The sequence below is a fragment of the Pristis pectinata genome, chromosome 13 (assembly GCF_009764475.1).
Source record: "Pristis pectinata isolate sPriPec2 chromosome 13, sPriPec2.1.pri, whole genome shotgun sequence".
Classification (NCBI taxonomy): Eukaryota; Metazoa; Chordata; class Chondrichthyes; order Rhinopristiformes; family Pristidae; genus Pristis; species Pristis pectinata.
The window spans coordinates 40,425,678-40,448,171 of NC_067417.1; the positions used below are offsets into that span (position 1 = coordinate 40,425,678).

Sequence of the window (22,494 nt, forward strand, 5' to 3'; positions counted from 1 at the left end):
GTGGATGGGGTGTCATTATGTGGGCTGCTTTATTATGGTGAGATTCAAATTCTTATCTCTGTTTCAGTACAACTGGCCTTTGTATACTACTCCAGTAACTTAATCTGTGCAACTGTACCCAAATGAAAGCACTTGCCGCTGACCCATCTGTCTTCTAATGTTGATTTAAAAAAACCTTTGCACCATGTGAGGATGAGCTGGGGAATTCCCCAAGTGTTTTGGAGTTGTAGAATTGTACAGCACAGAAACAGGCCCTGCTGCCCACTGCCAATCATCATTTCTGATACTAAACCCACTTCCCTGCATTAATTCCATATCCCTTTGTGCCCTGCTCATTCAATTACCTATCGAGATGCCTCTTAAAATGTTGTTACTGCTTCTACCTTCACCACCTCCTCTGGCAGCTCATTTCCAGATATCAACTACACTTTTTGTGAAAAATTTACCCCTCAGATCCCCTTTAAGCCTCCCCCCCTCTCGCCATAAACCTATGCCCTCTAGACACCCCTAGCATGAGAAACAGACACTGACTATCTACCCTATCTGCACCTCACATAATTTTATATACCTCTCTCATGTCACCTCTCAGCCTCCTTCACTGCAAGGAAAACAGACCTAGCCTATCCAATTCTAACTCTTGGTCAAGATCTTGGTCAATAATTATTCCTCAATAATTATCCATCAATAAAACAGATTATTTGGTGCTTCTTTAAAATGGCTGTAAACCACGCTTGGATAACCAGTGCTCATGAGAGGCACTATAATTTCTTTTGTTCATTTTCTAAGTTGTTGTGCATCTAGTAATGACCACAGTGAGAGCACTTAAGAGAAGTCATGATTATATCTCAATTATATCTGTTATCATCTGAGTGAAGCTGCAGATGACTGGGTATGCAGTTGTCATTTTCCTGAAACTACAGAACGCTCTCAATGTTTTCCTGTACCTTTGGGTGACATATTGTGACCCATTTATTGCATTAAAATTAAGTCTCGCTCTCTCTCCCCCTCTCCCTATATTGCAATATATATAACAGTATGAGGTTGGGATCAACACACCAAGCAAGGTTAAGGCTTGTCCATGTGAAACATTTATTTTTCTCCCGGGGGGTGAATGGGGAATTGTCTTGATCCATGTTTATCCCTCAGCCACTATCACAAAGACAGATTGCCATTTATGGGAACTTCCTGTGCTCTGAACAAGTTGGTTTCCACAGAATTGCAGGACTAATGCTGCCTGTACCCCAAAACACCTGGTATTTTAACAACTATACTTACTATCTTCTCCAGCTAGAAGATATTTCCATTTGTAACCATTTCTTTGGGAGCAACCACTGCTGGAATCCCATCATATATAATGAGCTTGTATTGAGGAAAGCTTCTCCAAAAAAAATCATCTTACCCTTCCCCAGGGTATACAACAGAATGCTGCATAAATTTTATTCTGAACAGTCATTGAGGCAGCATGAAATGGGGAAAAACATTCTCTTTTTATCATTAACCTGGTGTAATACACTAGCTACATCCTCTGACATGAATATATAACGTTAATTACCTGATCAAATCATCAAAACAATTAAACATTTAAATTGTAGAATGCAGCAGGAAATGAGGACTCAAGTCACACAACAGCTTTAAGCCCTGCACGTGTCCCTAAATTTGAGCAGTGGTGATATTGTGAAAGTGTTTTCTTGACCATAACAAATATCCTAAGGTGGAGTAATAAATGATGCTGAATTAATCCAAAATCCTCTTTCCAGCAGGTGTAGGAGGACTCTTGCACAACAGGGCCAGCAATTTGAAGCAAAAAAAAATTAAAACAGAAACTCAATACTGTAACTTTCATCAAAATCAAGGTATCCCAGCTCTGCCGAAAAAACTGTAAACCCTCCCCTGTACCCCAGTTCTGAGGAAGGGTCACTGACCCTAAATATTAGCTGGTTTCTCTTTACACTGATGCTGCTTGACTGGCTGAGTTCTTCCTGCATTTCTGTTTTTGTTTCACTTACCATATATTCTAACGTGACTAGCTGCAATAGTATGACCACATATTTAAATAAAAACAGAAAACGTTGCAAAGGTTCTGTAGATTAGGCAACATTCACTGAGAAGGAATTGATGTTTACAGGTTGATGACCATTATCAGAACTAAGAAAAGTGAGAAAGCAAGTTGCAGAATGACTGAAGGAGTGGGGGGAATAAAGGGAAAGTCTGTGATACTGCGCAGACCCAAAGAAACTAAATGTTGGTGCCAGCTGAGAATGGGTGCTGAAAGTGCGTTTGGGGGAGATTAAACAGGAAGAGACAAATAAAGCCAGAAATACTGGAAGAGGAAAGGCGAGAAAACAGAATACCAGAAGTGGGAGTTACAAGACTGGCTGATTTATCTGTAATTGTTGAATTCACTGTTGGGTCCTGAAGGTGATGATGTGCTGGATCAGAAAATCAGGCAACGTTCCTCGAGCTTACACTTAACTTCATTGGATGTGTGTAGGTGGGCGAATACAAAAGTCTGAGTGGGATACCAAACACTGACTGGGCCAATTGCATTGCCAAACATGCCACTGAGTCTGCAAGGAAGACCCCCCCCCCCCAACACCTTACCTTCTGACCTGGCGCATAACAGCCTTCAGGACTCAACAGTGAAGTCAGCAGCTTCGGATAATCAACCATTCCAGTCTTGTTTCACAGGCAATGTGCCTGGAAATACCCCACCATTTTTCCAGCATTCTGTTCCTTTTCTCTCTCTGCTTCTGGAATTTCAGATCTCTATTTTCTCCTATTCACACCTTCTCCTAACCTCCTCCTTTCAGCCCACACCATCACTTCTCCCCTTCGATCTTTCCTTGTCTTCACCCCATCACAGAGCTTCCTTCTTCCCCTCTCAATTTTCCTCCAACAAATTTGTTCTATTTCTAACTTTTCCCAGTTCTGATGAAAGGCCATAGACATACAAAGTACAAGGGAAGAGGTGCTGGCGGCATTAAGGTGGATAAGTCCCCAGGGCCTGACTGAGTGCGTCCTTAGACCTTGTGGGAAACCAGGGAAGAAATTGTGGAGGACCTTGTAGAGATATTTGCTTCATCTTTATCCACAGGTCAAGAGAGGGTGTATTAAATCATGAGGGGCATAGATAGGGTGAATGCACATAGTCTTTTTCCCAGGGAAGGGGAACTGAAAACTAGAGAATATAGTTTTAAGGTGAGAAGTGAAAATTTTAAAAAGGATTTGAGGGACAACTTCTTCATGCGGAGGGTGGTGCACTTATGGAACGAGCTGCCAGAGAAAGTGGTTGAGACAGGTACGATAACAACATTCAAAATACATGGGTAGGAGGTGTATGGAGGGATATGGGCCAGACGTGGGCAAATGGTGGGCAACTAGCTTGGTGGGCACCACGGTCGGCATGGACGAGTTGGGCCGAAGGGCCTGTTTCCATGTTGTATTACTCTGAGACTCTCTGACCTGATACGTTAGCTTCTCCACAGATATTGCCTGAGCTGCTGTGTGTTTCCAGCATTTTCTGTTCTTATTTCAGATTCCCAGCATCCGAAACGTTTTGCTTTTGAGTTTCCCCACTTATTTCATTTGGTGAGATTCCCTCCCTATGTTTAAGTGGCCACATCTTTGTTTCATTATTACAGAAACGTGACAACGAGCCGTCAGTTTAAGCGCAAAAATAGCCATTGCTGTTTCTGAATGCTGACGGTAAAAAAAAACCGAGTCCAGCAATAACTCTAACAGCCCCGTTCAATGACCCAACAGCGACACAGCACACAATCTTTAACCAGAAATCAAACACATCACCGACGTCGTCATCCCCCAAACTTTCATTACGAAAACTGAGCATTGCGTCTGGACTTAAGAATACCAACAATAGAGCACCACTCTAAATACAGTTCAAAATGCTCCATAGATGTGAGAATTATTTTAATGAGCCAATAACATCGCCACTGAGCAAAAGAGGATTCCGGTTCGAAGCAATCACCAACTTAAACACAAATATTGCCCAACAATAGGAATCTCACATACTAATCCTCTAACCGTTTTTAATATAGCTTCCTGTTAGAATACTTCGCATTAACAACAATCCATCCGAATGCGCTTTGTAAAAATTGAAATTAAACGAATAAAACGGAGAGGGGGATGATGCCAGGACAAATGTGGAGAGAGATGTGGTGTACTTATGATAAGTTTAAAATTGAGAAGTGTAAGACAACGTATGTAATAGTGGACATAGTTTACAGACTTGAAAGGGCAACGGATAGAAATTTAATGCAACAATGAATAGATCGGATCATTTAAAATTCCAAAATGGTGTAATAAATATACAACAAATATAGAGTAAATGTAAATTCAACTTTAAAAGGAGATCTTTTCGAGGTGGAATGAGAAGGGATTAAGAGTTTTATTACAGAAAAAAACCATCCTTATGAAAAACAGTACTAACTCAGGCACGTGCACTAGTCACATTAAACCTGGACCATTATCCTATCTCTAATTTAACCCCAACTTCAACCCATCAAGGACAAGTGAGCTTCGACATTTGCCGTTCACCATATTCCTCAACAAAAACCGTTGTGTGTAGAGAGCGAGTGACTCTTCACAAGATCAAAGGCTCAGTGTGACCAATAATACTCTGAAAATCCAAGAGGCAATTCATTTTCTTCTAGATAAACATCTAGAATCTTGTGAAAGAAGTCTGACTTGAAAACTTGTCAGAGGTTCCCATTCCCAGCAGGGTGCAGGAGACTAATGAGGGCATGGGGTTGACGGCCAGAGGGACCTGGGTCGGAGCCTTGAATGGACTTGAGTGTTGAAGACTATAATGTGCCGGGTCAGAAGGTGAGGTGTTGAGGGCCTTCCTTGAGGATTTAATAGAATGTTCTGCAAAATAATCGCCCAATCTGTATTTGGTGTCCCACTCAGACTTCTGCGCCCGCTCACCTGCAGGCCAGAGCAGCCATTCTTTACGTCTGGTTTCTACTTCGATATTTAGTTGTCTAAATTCTGATTATGACAGCTGAAGCATATCGTTGAGGCGGGATGAGGCAGATGGATCGATTGATGTACACCTCTCAAAGCCCGAGAAAAAAAAACACATGGAAAAAAGATTAACTGGAACTATAAATGAACAAGTGTCATTCGAGGGAGCAAAGCGGTTTTTCATTGATTCTGAACTCCGAGTTTCCAGTTAATCTGAATAGACCCCCCCCAAAAAAAAACAAGAAAGTCTTATCTATATTGTTTCACTGTTCGCTAATGTTCTCCTGCTTTTGTGTTCGTGCCTATATTCCCTTCATATCAGTCAGGGGAGGATGTCTCATCCACTCTGAGTGCGGAGAACTGTTGCGAGGAGAATAGAAAGCGGGAAGGACAAAAAGGGAGCGAGAGTCAATGATAATTGAAGTAAAGTGACAAATCCCGCGAGCGGGCCAACATGCTGAGTGCATCGTTTTCTGTTTCTCTTTTCTCTGGAGAGTGTATCTGGCCGTCGGTGTGAAGTAGCGTGGACACAGGGTCTGGAGGTGTCCTGTATGTGGGTGCTTGATGGTCGGTGGGGACTTAGGGTACCAAAGCGCCTGCTGCCGTGTTGTATGACTCTATGAACTTCAGGCATGCAAACAGTTAGCTTATTCTCAACTGGCCAAAGATGCTTAAATTGCTACAGATAAAAACAGAACATACTGGAAACATTCAGTAGATCAGACATGATCTGTGGAAAGGCAAACAGTTAAATCTGTTTCCAGCATTTCCTGTTTTATTTTCGTTTTCTCGTCTGCACTTCTTTTGATTTTCATTCAAATTGCTGCACTTGGCTGTGGATTCAAGATTTCGGCAAAAGGCTGGCATTGAGATGCTTTTTCCTGAAATATAATCACAGCGAGTGAACTCAGTGCATTTGGCAACCACTCTATCAGGAGCATTTCTTCTTTGTTACTGGCTTCTTCACATGGACATGACACCTCCTGATGCCATGGACGAAGTAAAAACTTGGAGGTAAGTTTAACTGTCCTAAACATAAATTTGGAAGGGTGGCTTCCAATCATGGACTTTTAGTGGTAAGACCACGTGTCCGTGTGTGTGCATGTATAAAACGCAGCACATCACAAAAGAACATATAGAAAAACACTTTATACTAGGAAATCCTACAAATATAAATTAGTTCTATAAATCTCTGTATTTATTTTCAAGAGGACAACTCATCATCAGTTCATCCATCTGACTCTCAGACTTAACACTTTTGTCTTCAGCTCCACATCCTAGTGTCGGGTTCAAATCAATGTTGGAGTTGTGTTAAAGGACTGTCCTTAATACCCAATAAAACAGTTATCCTGCGAATCTCTGATTGTTTGATTACAGCTATTCCTTGTGCATTTATCGGATGTTGTAAGATCTGAAACTATGGAGGTAATATGAGGAATATTTTAATAATTTGACTAAATCACTGCTTCAATTTAGAGCCACGGTTCAGGTTTCACCTTTCTTGCTAAATGCTGCTTCAATGGGATAGATGCCCTCACTGAACTTAACACGTTATCACCTTTACCACTGAACCTCCACATTGAGCATTTTTATAATGGGTGAGCGGGGTTGGGAGGGTTATCAGCTGGTGGTGAGAGTTAAGGAACCAATTCCATTGGCAGAAAATTCGTCTAAGCAGCAGGAAACAGGGTAGAAGAGAAAGTTTGTTTTAAAACTGCAGGGAAGTTTACAGTTGAGGGATCAGTACTGGGATCACTGCTTTTCTTAATTACATGTTAATAATTTGGAATTGGGTATACAGTTAACTGTGTAGATAATGCAAAATTTGGAAATGTGGTAAACTCTGAAAAGAAAAGCAATAGACTTCTGGAAAACAGACCAGCGGGTGGGATGTGCGACTAGGTGACAAATGAAAGTTAATGCTAAGAACTGGGGAGTGTTGCATTTTGCTCTGAAAAATAAAGGCAATATAAACTAGAGGACACCATTATAAAATGGACACAAGAACAGAGATCCGGAGTTTATCTGCAAAGTTCATTGAGTATAACGGGGCAGGTTAAGAAAATGGTTAAAATGCGTGCAGGACCCTGGGGATAAAACAAGGGGCAGAGACAAGAGGGAGGAAAACATGATGGCTTTTACATTATTACTGGTTCTGCCAGAACTGGGGTGGTGTATCCAGTTCTGGGCGCCACACGCCTTAGGAAAAATGTAAGAGTCCGGAGAGGGTGCAGATGAGTTATCGCCGAAATGATACGGGGGATGAGGGACTCCAGTGGTGGCAGTCTCATGTCTGGGACAGAGAGGCCGAGGGGAGCTGACAGAAGTGTTTGAAAGCTCTGAGCATCCAGAAGGTAGAGAGCGACATCTTGCCGGCAGCAGGATCGGGAAATGGAGCGCATGCATGCGTTCGGCATAAGGGAACACGAGGGAATATGTTTTATGCTGCATGTTGGATCTGTAATGCATTGCCCGGGGAAAATCTCAATTTGCGAACCTTCAGGAGAGGATGGGAGAGGGCGAGCAGCTGGGTGGCTCTGACGGAGCCGAATGGCTCCCATTCCCTGCTGTAACTTGTCTGCGAGCTTTACTGTGGGCCGAGCGACCGCCAGGTCTGTCGGCCCCGGCACCAAGACGGATGTCTGAGCGACCTGCAGGAGAGAGCGGCAGTCCTTCCTGGCCGGCTCTCCCCTCAGCCGCTGGCGCACAGACATTGGAACTCCAGTGGGGAGAAAATAACATTATTCTTACTGCTCGCATACTGTCTATTCCTTCCCCTTATGGTCGGCACACACCCACGGAGTTAAATCTTTACGTTTAAAGCGTCTGACCGTCACATGTCTCAATGTCCAAGGATACTGCAGCACCCTCCCGCCCTTTTCCATGGAGTTCAACTGTTCATACTCAGCTTCCACACCCCTGTTACTGCCTTGGCAAAAAGTTGTTCGCTTCTCAACGTAATGGTAACTCTTACCTGGGAACGCATGATAGTGCTAGATCCCGTACATCGGGAGTGGAACAAAGAACACAAGTGAAAATGAAACTTAGTGGCAGGGTGTGGTAACACTTGAACAAAAATAAAACTACGCGGTGGCTGGTGGTGCTCCCTCCAGGGTACTGCGCTTCAAGTTGGGCAGAACCCACACTCTGATTCTCTGCAGTTTAGGGTCATGACTTTCCCCTTGGCAGTTACCAGGGTGGGAGCTGGCTCCTTTGTTTTCCCAACTGGCCATGACTGCGGCATCCCCGGGGTCTTCTGGCATTTCCTCCCTTCCCAGAGGTGGGAGAAAGACGTTGTGAACTTGTGACTGAATTTCCTTGCTGCCAAACTTTGGAACCTCAGCAAGGAATCCTTCAGTTGCCCTGCTGTTGATCGTGAAGACTGAACCCTTTGGTTTGCTGCAGAATGGAGTCTAGAGTGCTCACATCAAGGAGAGAGTTATGGTGGAAGAGGTCTCCTAAGTGTTGCTTCCAGCAGCTACTGGCTGCCTCTCTGTCCTTATTTTTGGGCATGGACTATCTATGGCAAACACTCCAAAGGGAGGGACACTGCCTGCCCATCTCTGCAAGACCCTCCAAGTGCACTGGCAGCAGAAGCAAACTCCATCAGTGCCTTCTCCCAGACCAACAATCCCAGCATCCAGGCAGTAATTACACTCAGTTTGCTCCTATGGGCAGACCCAACACCAAACTCCTGCAACGGACGCTCCACTCCGAGCAAGGATACCACTTGGACAGAGAAAAGGATTCAAGGATGTTCTCAAAACCTCCTTGCAAAAAAGTTACTCCCACTAATTCCGATGAATACCTGGACCATAAGTGTTCAAAGGGGAGAAGGAGCATTCAAGCTGGCACTGAGCACCAGCATCGGGAGCACACACAAAAGCCAGGCATAAATGGTGGAAGGATCACACCACCTTCTGCACTCTGAGATTATCAGAAGTCATTTCATTAACCTGCACTATCACCTTGTCCATTCTTTTTTACTTACTAAACCTCTCCTCACCCGAATTCTCCACCCTGCTCGTCCTCCTGCCACAATAATCCACAGTCCTAGTCATTCAATTCACCAGATCGCTCATTAAGGATTGATTCAGGTGAAACCCATGCCAAGAAAGCAATGCCTTCCTTTCCCAGTACTGGTGCCAGTGTCCAATGAATTGGTGCCAATTATTCCCATACCACACATTCAACTCCCTAATCTTCTTGAATTTATGCCAATTTGCATGTGGCTCAGATAGTATCCCAGAGATTACCACCTTTGTGGACCCTAGCTTATTCTCCCCCTACAGAGCCTCTTTCTTAGCCCTACTTATGTAGACAGTTATTACATGACCATGACAACTGAGTCTTTCCCCTCCCACAGCAAAGTCCATTTTCAGTTCTGAGGAGATGTCCTTAAGCTTGGCCACAAGCAGGCAATACAGCCTTCTGGACTCATGCTCTTGGCTGCAGAGGGTAGCATATTCCCTCCTAGTTGTACTTATTCAATTAAAGAGCCCTTAATTCTGTCTTTCTTACTATATTTTCCCTAATCTAGTTCTGTTTGCAACTTGGATGGTCCCTGGTAGCACAGTCCTGCAGTCAGCTTGTGCAACCACCCATGGTCTCAACCATGGTCCACACAGGCTGCAAGAACGTCGTACCCATTGAACAAGTGAAAGAGCAGAGGCTCCTCCAATGCTACTTCCCAGGTCCCCATACGCACCTCACTCAGATTCACGCTCTCTTGTCCCTGTCCATTGACTAAACCTCCTGTACTTAAACTAACAGATGTGACTGCCTCCTGGAAATGGTCCAGGTAATTTTCTTACTCCCTGGAACTTTGCAGTGTCTGAACCTTCTATTCCAGCTCATTGACTCTGAGACAACATCACCCAAGTTGCAAGCACACACTAGTCTCCACCAGCTCCCACATGTTTTAGCCACAACATCATATGCCCTGCATGAGTGCCATAATTTAGTTTACTTAACTAATAATCAAGTTTTCCAACTATTTATAATCTTCATTTATAATTTAGTCTAGTTAATGATCTAGTTTTAGGTACCAATTTTACACGTTGTGTCCAATTCTAGTTCTGCTTGAATACTTTTAAGATCAAGAGAAAAGGAAGCTGCAATATCACTGTCATTTATTAACTTTCCTCACCAGTAAGTCATACTATCATATTTGCTTCTCATTACTTCAACTCTAATATTTCTTTAAAACACAAAACCTCTTCCCCCATTTCACCTAATTCTCCCACTCAAAATCCTGAGTTTGCACAAAGGAAGTTGTACTGGGTGGGAGATATTCTGTGGTAATTGCTCAGTGCAATAGGGAAGCCACCAGTTTTCAAAAGTTAAAGGCTACAGGGACCCCCCCCCCCACCCAACCCCCCCTCCCCCCCCAATCCCACCCCCCCCCCCCTCTCCCCACCACATTTTATTCCAGGCTCAGTTTAGTGAAAGAGTTGGGAGAATAAGCAGTCCTGGTCATCAAGTGACTGGGGAGTCTGACGGCCCTGCTATGCGACTCAGGAGACAACACCTGCTCACTATCCCTATCATGGGGGGCAGGCTCAGCAAGTACAGTTTTACCACTGGTTTCAGATACCCTCACAAACTAAGAATGGCATGAATCAGATGTGCTGAAATTTGTCCCCTTCTTTCGCACCGATGTGGCTTGGCATTTCAGCTGTTCAGGAGGTTTGCCTTTCTATTTCCTAACACCATGATCTTTAACCTCACTGCATCATCTCTTTCTCATTTACCTTCTCCTGTCCTCCACTGTCAGACCTTCTCTCCTGTTCTCTCCTCCTCATCTTCCCTTTTTATTTACAAACTGCTTGATTTCTGCCACTCCTGGTAAAAAGTTGTGAACCTGCAATGTTAACTTACATTTCCCTCCCCTTACATGCAGCCTGGCATCCTGGACAATTCCAGCAGTTTCTCCTCATCTTTAAGATAGTTTGTCTGCCACCTTGGATAAGCACATCCATTTGGCATTTCCAATACTGGTCCCTTGAGCTTTAAAGCAAATTTCAACTTTTTGTTAACCTGCTGGGCATTGCTTCCACAGAATGACCGGAAACTGGCCAAAGTTGTTCATTTGTATTTAGAGAGTCAGCTCACATCACAGAGGAGATGCTTCTGGCTTAGAGTTGGAATCAAACACATAGGCTCAGTGTTAACAGTTCAGATACCATGTTTGTACATATCCAGATTGTAGGAATACACCTTCGCTGATGAAGGATATGACTATTAGATGACCAATCTATCTGAACCCTATTCCAAGAATTTCTCCAGGAAGCATTCTCAAATCAGCACATTGGGAAGCTGGTTAAATACAGGAGTAACTGATGTACCACACACAAAATGCTGGAGGAACTTAGCAGGTCAGGCAGCATCTATGGAGGGAAATAAACAGTCAACCTTTTGAATGAAGGGTCTTGACCCGAAACGTCAACTGTTTATTTCCCTCCATAGATGCTGCCTGACCTGCTGAGTCCCTCTGGCATTTTATGTATGTTGCTCCAGGTTCCAGCATCTGCAGAATCTCTTGTATCAGGAGTAAATTGGATCCTGGTTGATTTGAATGAAGAAATCTTAAGGGATAAGATCTGAACCTTTTCCCGAGGGTGAAGGATTGACTCATTGCCACAAGTTCTTTTTTGTACTGTACAGGAGAGTGCTTATAACCTTTGTAGATTCCCATGTATGAATTACATGAATAAAAACAATTCAAAATTTTACTGGAAGCTGGGTTCATCTCCAATTCCTCAGCAAGGCAAAGTCTTATTGGTAAATGCCAGGAAATGCCAAGGGAAAATACCCAGATAGAGTAGTAAGACCGAGAATATTCAGAAGAAACTGCAATAATCAGTGAGAGAAATAATTAATGAACTAAACAAATCTTTAACAGATCTAATATGGGAGGGGAGTTCTCAGAAAAGAACCAGAGAGCTGGTCCTGGGTAAAAGATAGCCATCCCTTGAAGGCTAATATTTTAAAGATAGTCAATTTTTCACCAAGTTAACTCCACAGGGTGCACATATTGTAAAATAGAGTACAGAAAAGATACAATAATTAGGAGCAGCAATAATACAGGTTTTTCAACTTGGAACAGAGGTTTTAAACTGGGAGAAGCTGAGACAAAGGGACAAGAACCTATTCTGAAAGTTGTTTAAGTCACAGGCTTTAGTTACTTAATACAACACTGAAGGAGACCATTTGGCCCATCAGATCCATGCCAGCTCCGACAAGAACCTATTCTGAAAGTTGTTTAAATCACAGGGTTTAGTTACTTAATACAACACTGAAGGAGACCATTTGGCCCATCAGATCCATGTCAGCTCCCATCAGAGCAATCGCATTATAGGGGTTTGGGCTGAGCTTGCAGCCAGAGCTGGGGTTGGGATCTAGAGCACCAGAGGTCGGGAACGTAGGTAGGCCAAGTGTGCAGCTGGAGCAGGAACTGGAGTACTTGAACATTACCTGCTCGCTTCAAACTCACCATGTTCACTGGAAGATTTATTATACGACTGTGTAACAGATTTTAAAAAAAAAGGGAATTAAAAGTGTATTTCAGTATTAATGGCAGTTATATCCATTTGTCTGGAAAAACTACTAGTCCCGACTGCCAAAGTCTGAAGGGTGCCAGATTATTGGACTCTTACTGTATCCCATTGCCTCTTTTCTGTCCCTGAAACTTAGTTTTTTTTATCCCCACATGCTTATCAACCCTTTTCCACCAACTACCAATTCATCTACCAGCACATCTTTTGGGATGTGGGAGGAAAAAGCAATATCTTTTTCCCATTATTGAGTGATCCAATTACCAGAGGGCATGCATTTACGGTGAGGGGGGTAGGTTCAGAACAGACGTGAGGGGTACATTTTTTACTCAGACTGGTGGATGCCTGGAATGCATTGCCTGATAGGGTGGTGGACGCAAATTCATTGGGGGCTTTTAAGAGGGGCTTGGATGGGCACATGAATGAGAGGAAAATAGAGGGATACGGGCGTTCTGTAGGTAGGAGGAATTAGCTATGTCGGCACAACATTGTGGGCCAAAGGCCTGTTCTGTGCTGTACTGTTCTATGTCTAGGGGAAACCCATACAGTCACAAGGAGAACAAACAAACTCCATATGGATATTATCCAAAGTCAGGATTGAACCCCAGCTCCCTGGAACCGTGAGGAATAAATGCTAATTGTTGCATCATCTTGCCAATTTTTGTCTAATCAGTAACTTCAGCCAGCCAACAGCTTTGGTTGTGTAACTCAATCTCCGTGCCAAACACCAGGCCATTAGAATGTAGAACATAGAACAGTACAGCACAGGAACAGGCCCTTTGGCCCACGATGTCTGTGCCAAACACAATACCAAATTAAACTAAACCTACCCGCCTGTACTTGAGCCATATCCCTCTACTCCCTGCATGTTCATGTGCCTGTCTAAATGCCCCTTAAACACCACTATCATGTCTGCTTCCACCACTACCCTTGGCAGCGTGATCCAGGCACCTACCACTCACTGTGAAAAACAACTTACCCTGCACACCTCCATTAAACTTTCCCCCTCTCAGATCAAGGCCATGTCCTCTGGTATTTGACATTTCTACCCTGGCAAAAGGACTCTGACTATCTACCCTATCTATGCCTCTCATAATTTTATAAACCTCTATCAGGTCTCCCCTCAGCCTCCAATGGTCCAGAGAAAACAATTCAAATTTGTCCAACCTCTCCTTATAGTTAATGCTTTCTCTTCCAGGCAGCATCCTGGTGAACCTCTTCTGCACCCTCTTGAAAGCCTCCACATCATCATAATCTTAGTTTTGGAGTTTTCAGCTGAACAACACTTGCAGGATAAAAGTGCCACGTTCTACTTCAATTTATGTGAAGAACCATTTTTTTGACCTTGCTTTTGAATGGACAGTCCAATTTTAACATTACATTTTCTTGTTCTGGAATCTCCCACTTGAGGAAGTACTTCCCTTCTGTCCATTTCAGCAAATTGTTTAATTGTCAAACACCTCAGTTACATCATCCCCTAATCATCAATATGCAAGGGAATAGAAGCTTAACTATGCAACTCAGGCTGATATGAGGAGAAGTGTTTTCATGCCGTGAGTAACTGATTCAGAAATTCACTGAGTCTACGCCGATCATCGACCACCTACTTCCACTAATCCTACAATAATTCTATTCTCTTTGCATTCCCATCAATTTCCTTCAGACTCCACCACTCACCTACACACCAGGGGTAACGTACAGTGGACGGACTGGTGGAAGCAGATTCAATTGTCACTTTCAAAAGAGAATTCAATACACAGTTGAGGAAAAAAATCTATTGGGCTGCAGGGAAAGAATGGGAATGGGGGCACTTGGATCGCTCTGGTAAAGAGCCAAGCAAGGGCCCGATAAGCACACAGACCCTCTTCCCCCCCCCCCCACCCCCTTTCTGTGCCATAGTATTTCTCTAATGTAATCCTTTTAGCCCTGCTAAATCTGCTCTGCACTGCAGGCCAGTAAACCCAGCCCTAGTTTTGGTGCCTAGAAATGAAGGCAGAACTCCAGGGGTCGACACTACTGTTACATTTCATCCATTAATTTGTATTCCAGCTCCCTCAAAATAAGGGAAAACTATCCATCAACAAACCTTTTAAATTTTCCTTTGTACCTGTCCACTTGACTTCATTCATAGTTGCACTTGGACCCTGAACTCTCCCTGCTCACCATTGTCCCTAGGTTTTCCTTCCATAAAATACCATGATATATCTGCCTTTGGTCTCATACGATCCACAAACGACTGCCACACTTTGGCTCACTCACTTCATCCATCAATGACCAGGGAGTCAGAGAGTCACACAGTACAGAAGCAAGCCCTTTGTCTCACTGAGTCTGCACCCGCCATCAACCACCCACCTGCACTAATCCTGCATTATTCCTATTTTATTCTCTCTGCATTCCCATCAATTTTCCCCAGATCCCCTCGGCATAATTTATAGTGGTCAATTAACCTGCCAATCTGCAAGTCTTTGAGATGTGGGAGGAAAATGTGGGAAGTTGAGAAGGGCCACATCATTGCAGGGGGCAGACTGGAACAGTCAAGCCCAGTGGGAGGCAGCTGCTGATTTGGGGCAATAGAAGATCTGTTCCCTTGTTGCATGACTTCTGAGTGTCCACAATGGTTGTATCACATATTATCTCATATTTTCTTAGGCCATAGGAGTCAGCCATTTAGCCCATCAATTCCGGGTAAACCTATCCTCCTTCACGTGCCCATCCTCCACCCACCCACATGCATTAAGGGTCATTTTCAGCAACCAGTTAATCTGCCAACACCTCTTTGAGATGCAGGAGGAAACCAGAGCACCCAGAGAAGACCCTTGCAATCACAGGGAGAATTACAAGCTTCACATGTACCGGACCCGAGATCAGGATTGAACTGGGCTGCTGGAGCTGTGTGGCAGCAGCACTACCTGCTGCCCCAATGTTCAGAGGTACTCTTTTCACCAATACAGTAATTACCTCCTCAAAATTTCAACCTTTTACAAATCTGTTGCTAGCATTATCCATTTAGTTGACTCAACTGCTCGGACCCTGCGAACAGTAAACCATGTGGTTTAAGGAAAATGGTGGTCTGTTTTTACATTGCACCTTTTCCATCAACTTCAGTGAGAAAGAAACCAGATACATGATGGGTTGTGGATGCATTATCACCTACATTGCATTTTACCAAAGACTGTATCTATTCCACAATGAAGTTGGGTCAACCATGAACAGAAATCATTTCATTGCACTGACTGGTGCTGGGTCAGGGCTAACAGTCATTCAAATCATTTTGGTGGAGTATGGAGATCCATTTTTGGCCTTCCAACTCCCACAAAACACCAACTTTATTGGCCCTCTTCTGCTCTATTTCCATGGAAATGGGAAGACTATAAATAGAAAGGCACATTCCCGCCACCATCCCCACCAGACCCTTTGTCCTCACTTTGAATCCTGCAAGCCTCCACATTCAACTGATCACCCTCCATAATTTCCTCCATCATCAACTAGATGGCACCACCTGGAATATCGCTCCTTCCCATTCTGCATTCCTGCTTCCCTCCACACTCCCATCTCCACTAACAACCACATCACTTCTCGCAGCACCTTGCCATGAAACCACAAGAGATGCAACCCCTGCCCTCTTGCCATCACCCAAGGACCCAAACACTCCTTCTAGGTGAAGCAGCGATTCACTTACACCTTTCAGCTTGGTGCCCTGCTCACAATATGATCTCCTCTACATTGAAGAAACCAAACACAAACTGGGTGACTGTTTTGCAAAATGCCTCTGTTCAGTCTCCAACGGTGACCTTGAACTTCCAGTTGCCTGTTACTTAGGTTCTTCATCCACTCCTGCTCTGACCTCTCTTTCTTTACCTTCCTATGCATTTCAGTGAACCCAACATAAGCTTGAGGACCAACACCTCATCTTCCATTTGGCACATTGCAGCCTTCAGGACTCAATGTTGAATTCAATTTCAGATAACCAGCCTTTCCTGCGCATGATACACAAGAAGTGCTGGGGGAACTCAGCAGGTCAGGCAGCATTCATGGAGGGAGATAAACAGTCGATGTTTCGGGCAGAGACCCTTCATCAGCACTGGAAAGGAAGAGGGTAGAAGCCAGAATAAGGTGGGGGGAGGCGGAGGAGCACACACAGGCAGGGGATAGGTGAGTCCAGGTGAGAGGGGGAAGGTAGGTGGGGGGGGGGGAAGGTAGGAGATCTAATAAACTGAGAGGTGATAGATAGAAGAGGCTGAGGGCTGAAGAAGGAATCTGGAAGGAGAGGGCAGTGGACCATAGAATAAAGGATGGGGGAGGAGAGGCAATGGGCAGGTCATCAAGGTGGGGGAAGGGAGTCATAGGAATAAGGGAAGACAAAGGAGTGGCAGAAGAAGAAGAAGAGGTGGAGTTACCAGAAGTTAGAGATATTGATGTCAAGGTCATCAGGTTGGAGACTCCCAAGGCGGAATACGAGGTCTTGTTCCTCCAACCTGCGCCTGGCCTCAGAGGCCAGACGTAGGTTGAGGCCATCAGGTTGGAGGTTAGAGAAATCGATGTTCTGGTAACTCCACTCCTTTGTCTTCCCTTATTCCTGTGGCTTCCTTCCCCCACCTTGATGACCTGCCCATCTCCTCTCCTCCCTTCCCCCATCCTTTATTCCATGGTCCACTGCCCTCTCCTACCGGATTCCTCCTTCTTCAGCCCTTTGTCTCTTCTACCTACCGCCTCTCAGCTTATTACATCTTCTCCCCCTCCCCCACCCACCTACCTTCCCCCTCTCACCTGGACTTGCCTATCACCTGAACTCTCCTATCCCCTGCCTGTGTGTGCTCCTCCCCCTCCACCCCTGCGCCCCCCCCCCACTTTCTTATTCTGGCTTCTGCCCTCTTCTTTTCCAGTTCTGATGAAGGATCTCGGCCCAAAACATCGACTGTTTATTTCCCTCCATGGATGCTGCCTGACCTGCTGAATTCCTTCAGCACTTTTTGTGTATTGCTGCAGATACATCCAGCATCTGCAGAATCTGTCTCTCTCCCCTGCACGTGTCAGAATCAGGCAGTTGTGATGAAAAGTCATTGACCAGAAACCTTAACTCTGTTTCTCTCTCCACTGATGCTGCCTGACCTGGTGAATATCCCTGGCGCTTTCTGTTACTATTTTTAACTAGGCAGAGGTGTGTCTGGTTGTAACTGTAATTCATACACGTTGGTTTCCTCAGCAACTAACATTCACACAAATTAAGGAAGCCTTGGAAAACAAATTATGTATGGTGTCCAGGGATTGTTGGAACAGGGGCCTGGAAGTATACTGGCAATGAATATTCTGTAACAAAACTGCTCTCGTCCTGTGTCATTGCCCCTACAATGTAGTTAAATAATGAATAGTTATCACTTATCTTTACAAATTTACATATATCATTTGCTATTAGCCTTCTTTCCCCAAGAGGATATTCACTGTCGTCTTTTTTATCCTTAATTATTTTCTCTATGTTGCTTTCTACAGATTACTTTACATGTTAATCACTCCTTGAAATTTGTTTTTATTCTATTTTTGACTCAAGTTTATGTCCTGTCCTGGTATTCTGCTTAACATTGTTTATATGAACAGACATACAAACATATTAATGAGGAGACAGGTAAAGCCTCTGGGCCTCTCACACTTGCTCCGATGTTTAATGATCAGTAACCTCTGCCCCAAATTCTCATCCTTTTATCCCTTTTTATCTATTATTTGTTTACCTCTGCATTAATATCCAAAGACTCTGCTTCCACTGCCCTGTGACGAAGAGAGTACTAAAGACCCATAGGCAACAAAAATATCCTCCTTCTCTGTCTTAAATGGTTGTAGCCCTATTTTTAAAACAGTGACACTAAGGGGATACATCCTGTCCACATCCACCCACTCAGGGTCATGTATTTTCCAATCAAGTGATCTTATAAGTAATTTTAAATATTGTTCATTATCTCCATGCTACAATACTCCTCCCTTCCACCCACTCGCCAATATTTATCTGGGAAACATGTTACTCAATTGTTTTTGCACATAGCTTAACCTTGCTATGCTCGATGCAAGTACCACGGACCTCCTGTTAACTCTTATTTATGCTTTTTGTATGATTGTCAGACTGGAGTAGAGTAACACAAAGCACTTGGAGTTCTCAATTAATAAGTCTGAAGGTGGCCACCACAGAAAGAAATAACGCCCAATGAAGCAGCAAGGAGTTAAATGCTTTCTCGTCGCCTGCACCAATTATGAATGGATGGAATATTCTGGCCAAGCTTTCAGAACAATTTGTTTTTGGAAGTTCAACTTACCGAAGGAGGAAATCTCGCAGCAGTTGGACCAAGTGCCGGCTATGAACTTTGTGAAAGTGAAACCTAAAGCTCTAGCACGTTGGCACTGGATCAAACCTTTCAACTTGATCAAACCTTTCAACTTGATCATTCGCTCTGTTGATTTGAATCTATGTACAATAAAGAAGATATTGTTCTAATTCCTGTTGATGCATTTCTAGTATTAATGCAAAGTTATTTTCTTTAGAGACATGGGCACCAAATGAACTTTGAAAAACATTATCTGATTAAATAACTTGAACTGGGTTTCACTTGTGAGTGACATTGTCCTCACCTGGTGGCAGCTCTGTATGAACAGAGACAAATTTTACATTGTATCATGCATCAGGGTTGGAAAGGTCAATTCCACTTTCATTTGAAATAATTGAAAGCAAAGTCAGATGGAATCTCTCTGCTCTGGCAGGTAAACACGTGAGGTATAGCAACAAAGATCAACCCTGGGAAGATATGAATCATCGCATTGCACAAGACAAATATTGATATTTTGGTATTGATTTATTATTGTCACTTGTACTGAGGCACAGTGAAAATCTTGTCTTGCATACCGATCGTACAGGTCAATTCATTACACAATGCTGTTACATTGAGGTAGGACAGAGTGCATTGAAGTAGTACAAGTAAAAACAATAACAGTACAGAGTAAAGTGTCACAGCTACAGAGAAAGTGCAGTGCATTAAATTATAATAAATGTAGAAGTACGAGAGGAATAAAAATGTAAGGAAAGTTGGGCAGGTATTCAAAACAAAGATAAAGGGCGATGCAGAGTGAATTTGCTTTGCTTTAGTAAGCCAATTTTATAGAATGTATAGGACATTTTCTGTGTTGCTCCTTGGTTCAAATGTCTTGCCTGAGTATGGTAATGTGGTAGTTATTATTATTAGATCAGTAATTCTAAGGCCTGGATTTGTAATCCAGAAATTGAGGCCTTAAATTTCATCATGCAATTTGAATTCTGTTAAAACTTAACGGAAACAAAATGATGGTATCAGTAAAAGTGACTGAGAAGCAAATGATTTATCATTTTAAAAAATTCTAAATAATTAATTATCTTTCAGGAGGAAATTCTGTTTGCCTCAAACTTCATCCCCAATAACGAATGCTAAATGTATATAATGGTGCCAGTGCATTGTACTACATTTTTGAAATTAAACAGACTGACCCTATACCTGCCGGAGTTCAGCACAATGTTTTCTTGAAACATACAGAATTCCTACAGGGATGACAGAGTAGATGCAGGGATGATGTTTCCCTTGGTTGGATTGTTCAGAACCAGGAATCAGAGTCTCAAAATAAAGGGTCAGCAGATCAGGACAAAGATGAGAAGAAATTTCTTCACCCAAAGTGAAACTTTGGAATTCTTCACCTGAGGAGGACTGTGGAGTCTCATTCCTGACAAGGCAGAGGTTGATAGATTTTTAAATATTAAGGGAATCAATGGATATGGGGATTCATGCAGAAAAGAGGCACTGAGGTAAATGGGAGCAGGTATGAAGGACCAGATAACTATTTCCGTTTCTTATGTCCTTATTCCAATGAATGAAATTTCTGAGTGCAGTACAATTCACTGCCACTAATATATACCACATCCAGTCTCACAGCAACTGACTGCTTGTTACCTACTCTCTGCAGTGACGTTTGAAGCTATCGGGAGTGGCCAAAATGTTTGACCTATTGCCATGTTCTCAAGGTTCTATGAATAGCCAATAAACCCCATTCCTTTCAATGATGCCTGCTTCCAGAATAAATATTTTTAAATGATCAAATGTCTCTGCTATGTTAACACTCTTAAACCTTCTTAAACCATGCATCTTCTGACCTTTCAAATACATGGTTTCTAAGGGTAGCTTATATTTCATCATTTCATATACTTATTTTCTGATTATCCATCCTTTGCCTGTTGCTGCCGCAGAGCAACTGAAGATATGGAAACAGCAGATACGTGGGTCGTGGGTTCTGAGCTATATCCTGAATATAAGTAGCAATTTAGTCTGAAGGAAACTTACTTAATTAGCCAGTCCTCTGATGATCAGGTCACTGAGCTTTATTTCAAAGAAATTTACAGAACACAGAAATCAGAGTCATATAGTACAGAACCAGGCCATTCAGCCCATCAAGTCCGCACCAACAATCAAGTGCCCATTTGACACTAATCCTGCACTCATCCTATTTTGTTCTCCCCATATTCCCATCAACTCTCCCAGGTTTTACCACTCATCTACAGACTTGGGACATGCACTCTACCAACCAACACACCTTTGGGCTGCGAGATCACCCAGAGAAAACCCATGCAGTCACAGGGAGAACATGCAAACTCCACACAGGCAGCTCCAGAGGTCAAGATTGAACTTTGGTTGCTGGAGCTGTGAGGCAACGGGTCTGTTTGCTGTGCCACTGTACCTTCCAGAAGGAGGAGTCTCGCCTTCATCCCAGGGGAGAAGGTAGTTTGGGGGAACAATCCATTAGCTCTTTATGGAACAGAAGTCAATTGCATGAAAACATAGTGCACAGTACACTCCAGCAGTTTACTCCAACTGATGCAGGTGTAAACTTCTTCCACAGAAGCCAAACATGACCAATTAATCATAAAATATGAAAGTAGCACACTTTCTTAACCAGTCTCTCTATTGTCTTCAAAGACTTATACATAAGCACTCACAGGTCCTACTGTCTTTGCACTCATTCAAAATAATACCATTTACATTAAACTGTATTGTTTCTCCCAGAATACGTCAGTGTCTTTATTATCCTCCTGAATCTGGAAGAAGGTGGAAAAGAAGGGAAAACAGAACATTTTTAAGAAGTTCAAAACTTTGGTTTCAAAGTCAAATCTCTTAGCCAATTAAAAAATCCAGTGACTCTGCAATGTGATAACTCTCTCAATCCGTCAAGAATTAGAAATAGAATTCCCATTAATATATAAGGAATTAAAATAAAACCTCCAATTCCAAATCATTAAGCCAAATGGAGCAGTTGCAGTGTCATTCTGGGAATGTGAGGCATAATCATTCTTTTCCTTGATTTTCATGGATCATTGGAGGATTTAATATGAAGCTACCATTAGCCTACACAAGCAGCATAAGGAACAAATGAAAAATTACATCAAATGAAAATGAAACGCCAAAAAAAAACATCAGATTACAACCACCAGAAATTACATTACCAGAAAAGTGGAAATTTTCAGCTAAGGGCAAATAGCACGTTCCACAAGAAGATATTATGGTTTGTTAAAGTACCAGGCTCATCCAACACATGAAATTCTCTTAATTTGGACCAGGTTTATATTCAGAGTCAGAAGCAAAATCATTCTGCACTTATGAAGCCTAATCAGTCCATGCCAGCTCTTTGAAACATCTCTAATTTGTTCCCACAGCCGAAATATTCCCACCCTGCTCCGCAAATTAGTCCTTGCCAAGGTGCATAGCCAGCTGTCTGTCAAAAGTTTCTGCTTTCCTGAACTCTCAGATCCATGATGTTACCCCCAATAAGTCTCTTCTATCTCCTCTCCAGGGACTTGAAGTCAGTCATGCCATACAGCATCCAGAACTGGACACAATTCTCCAGCTGAAGTTGAATGAGAGATGTGTAAAGTAGTCCCATTTACAAAGCTAAGTAGCCC

General features: G+C 43.1%; 1 protein-coding gene across 1 annotated transcript in view; it reads right to left on the reverse strand.

The window, feature by feature from the left end:
* The window catches only part of nlrc5 (NLR family, CARD domain containing 5), a 201,130-nt gene extending 182,266 nt beyond the window's left edge, over positions 1-18,864 (reverse strand). The window contains exon 1 of the mRNA XM_052027934.1: positions 18,839-18,864. The gene's annotated coding sequence lies outside the window, so the exon portion shown is untranslated. The remainder of the gene's footprint in view (positions 1-18,838) is intronic.
* Positions 18,865-22,494: the final 3,630 nt, after the last annotated feature.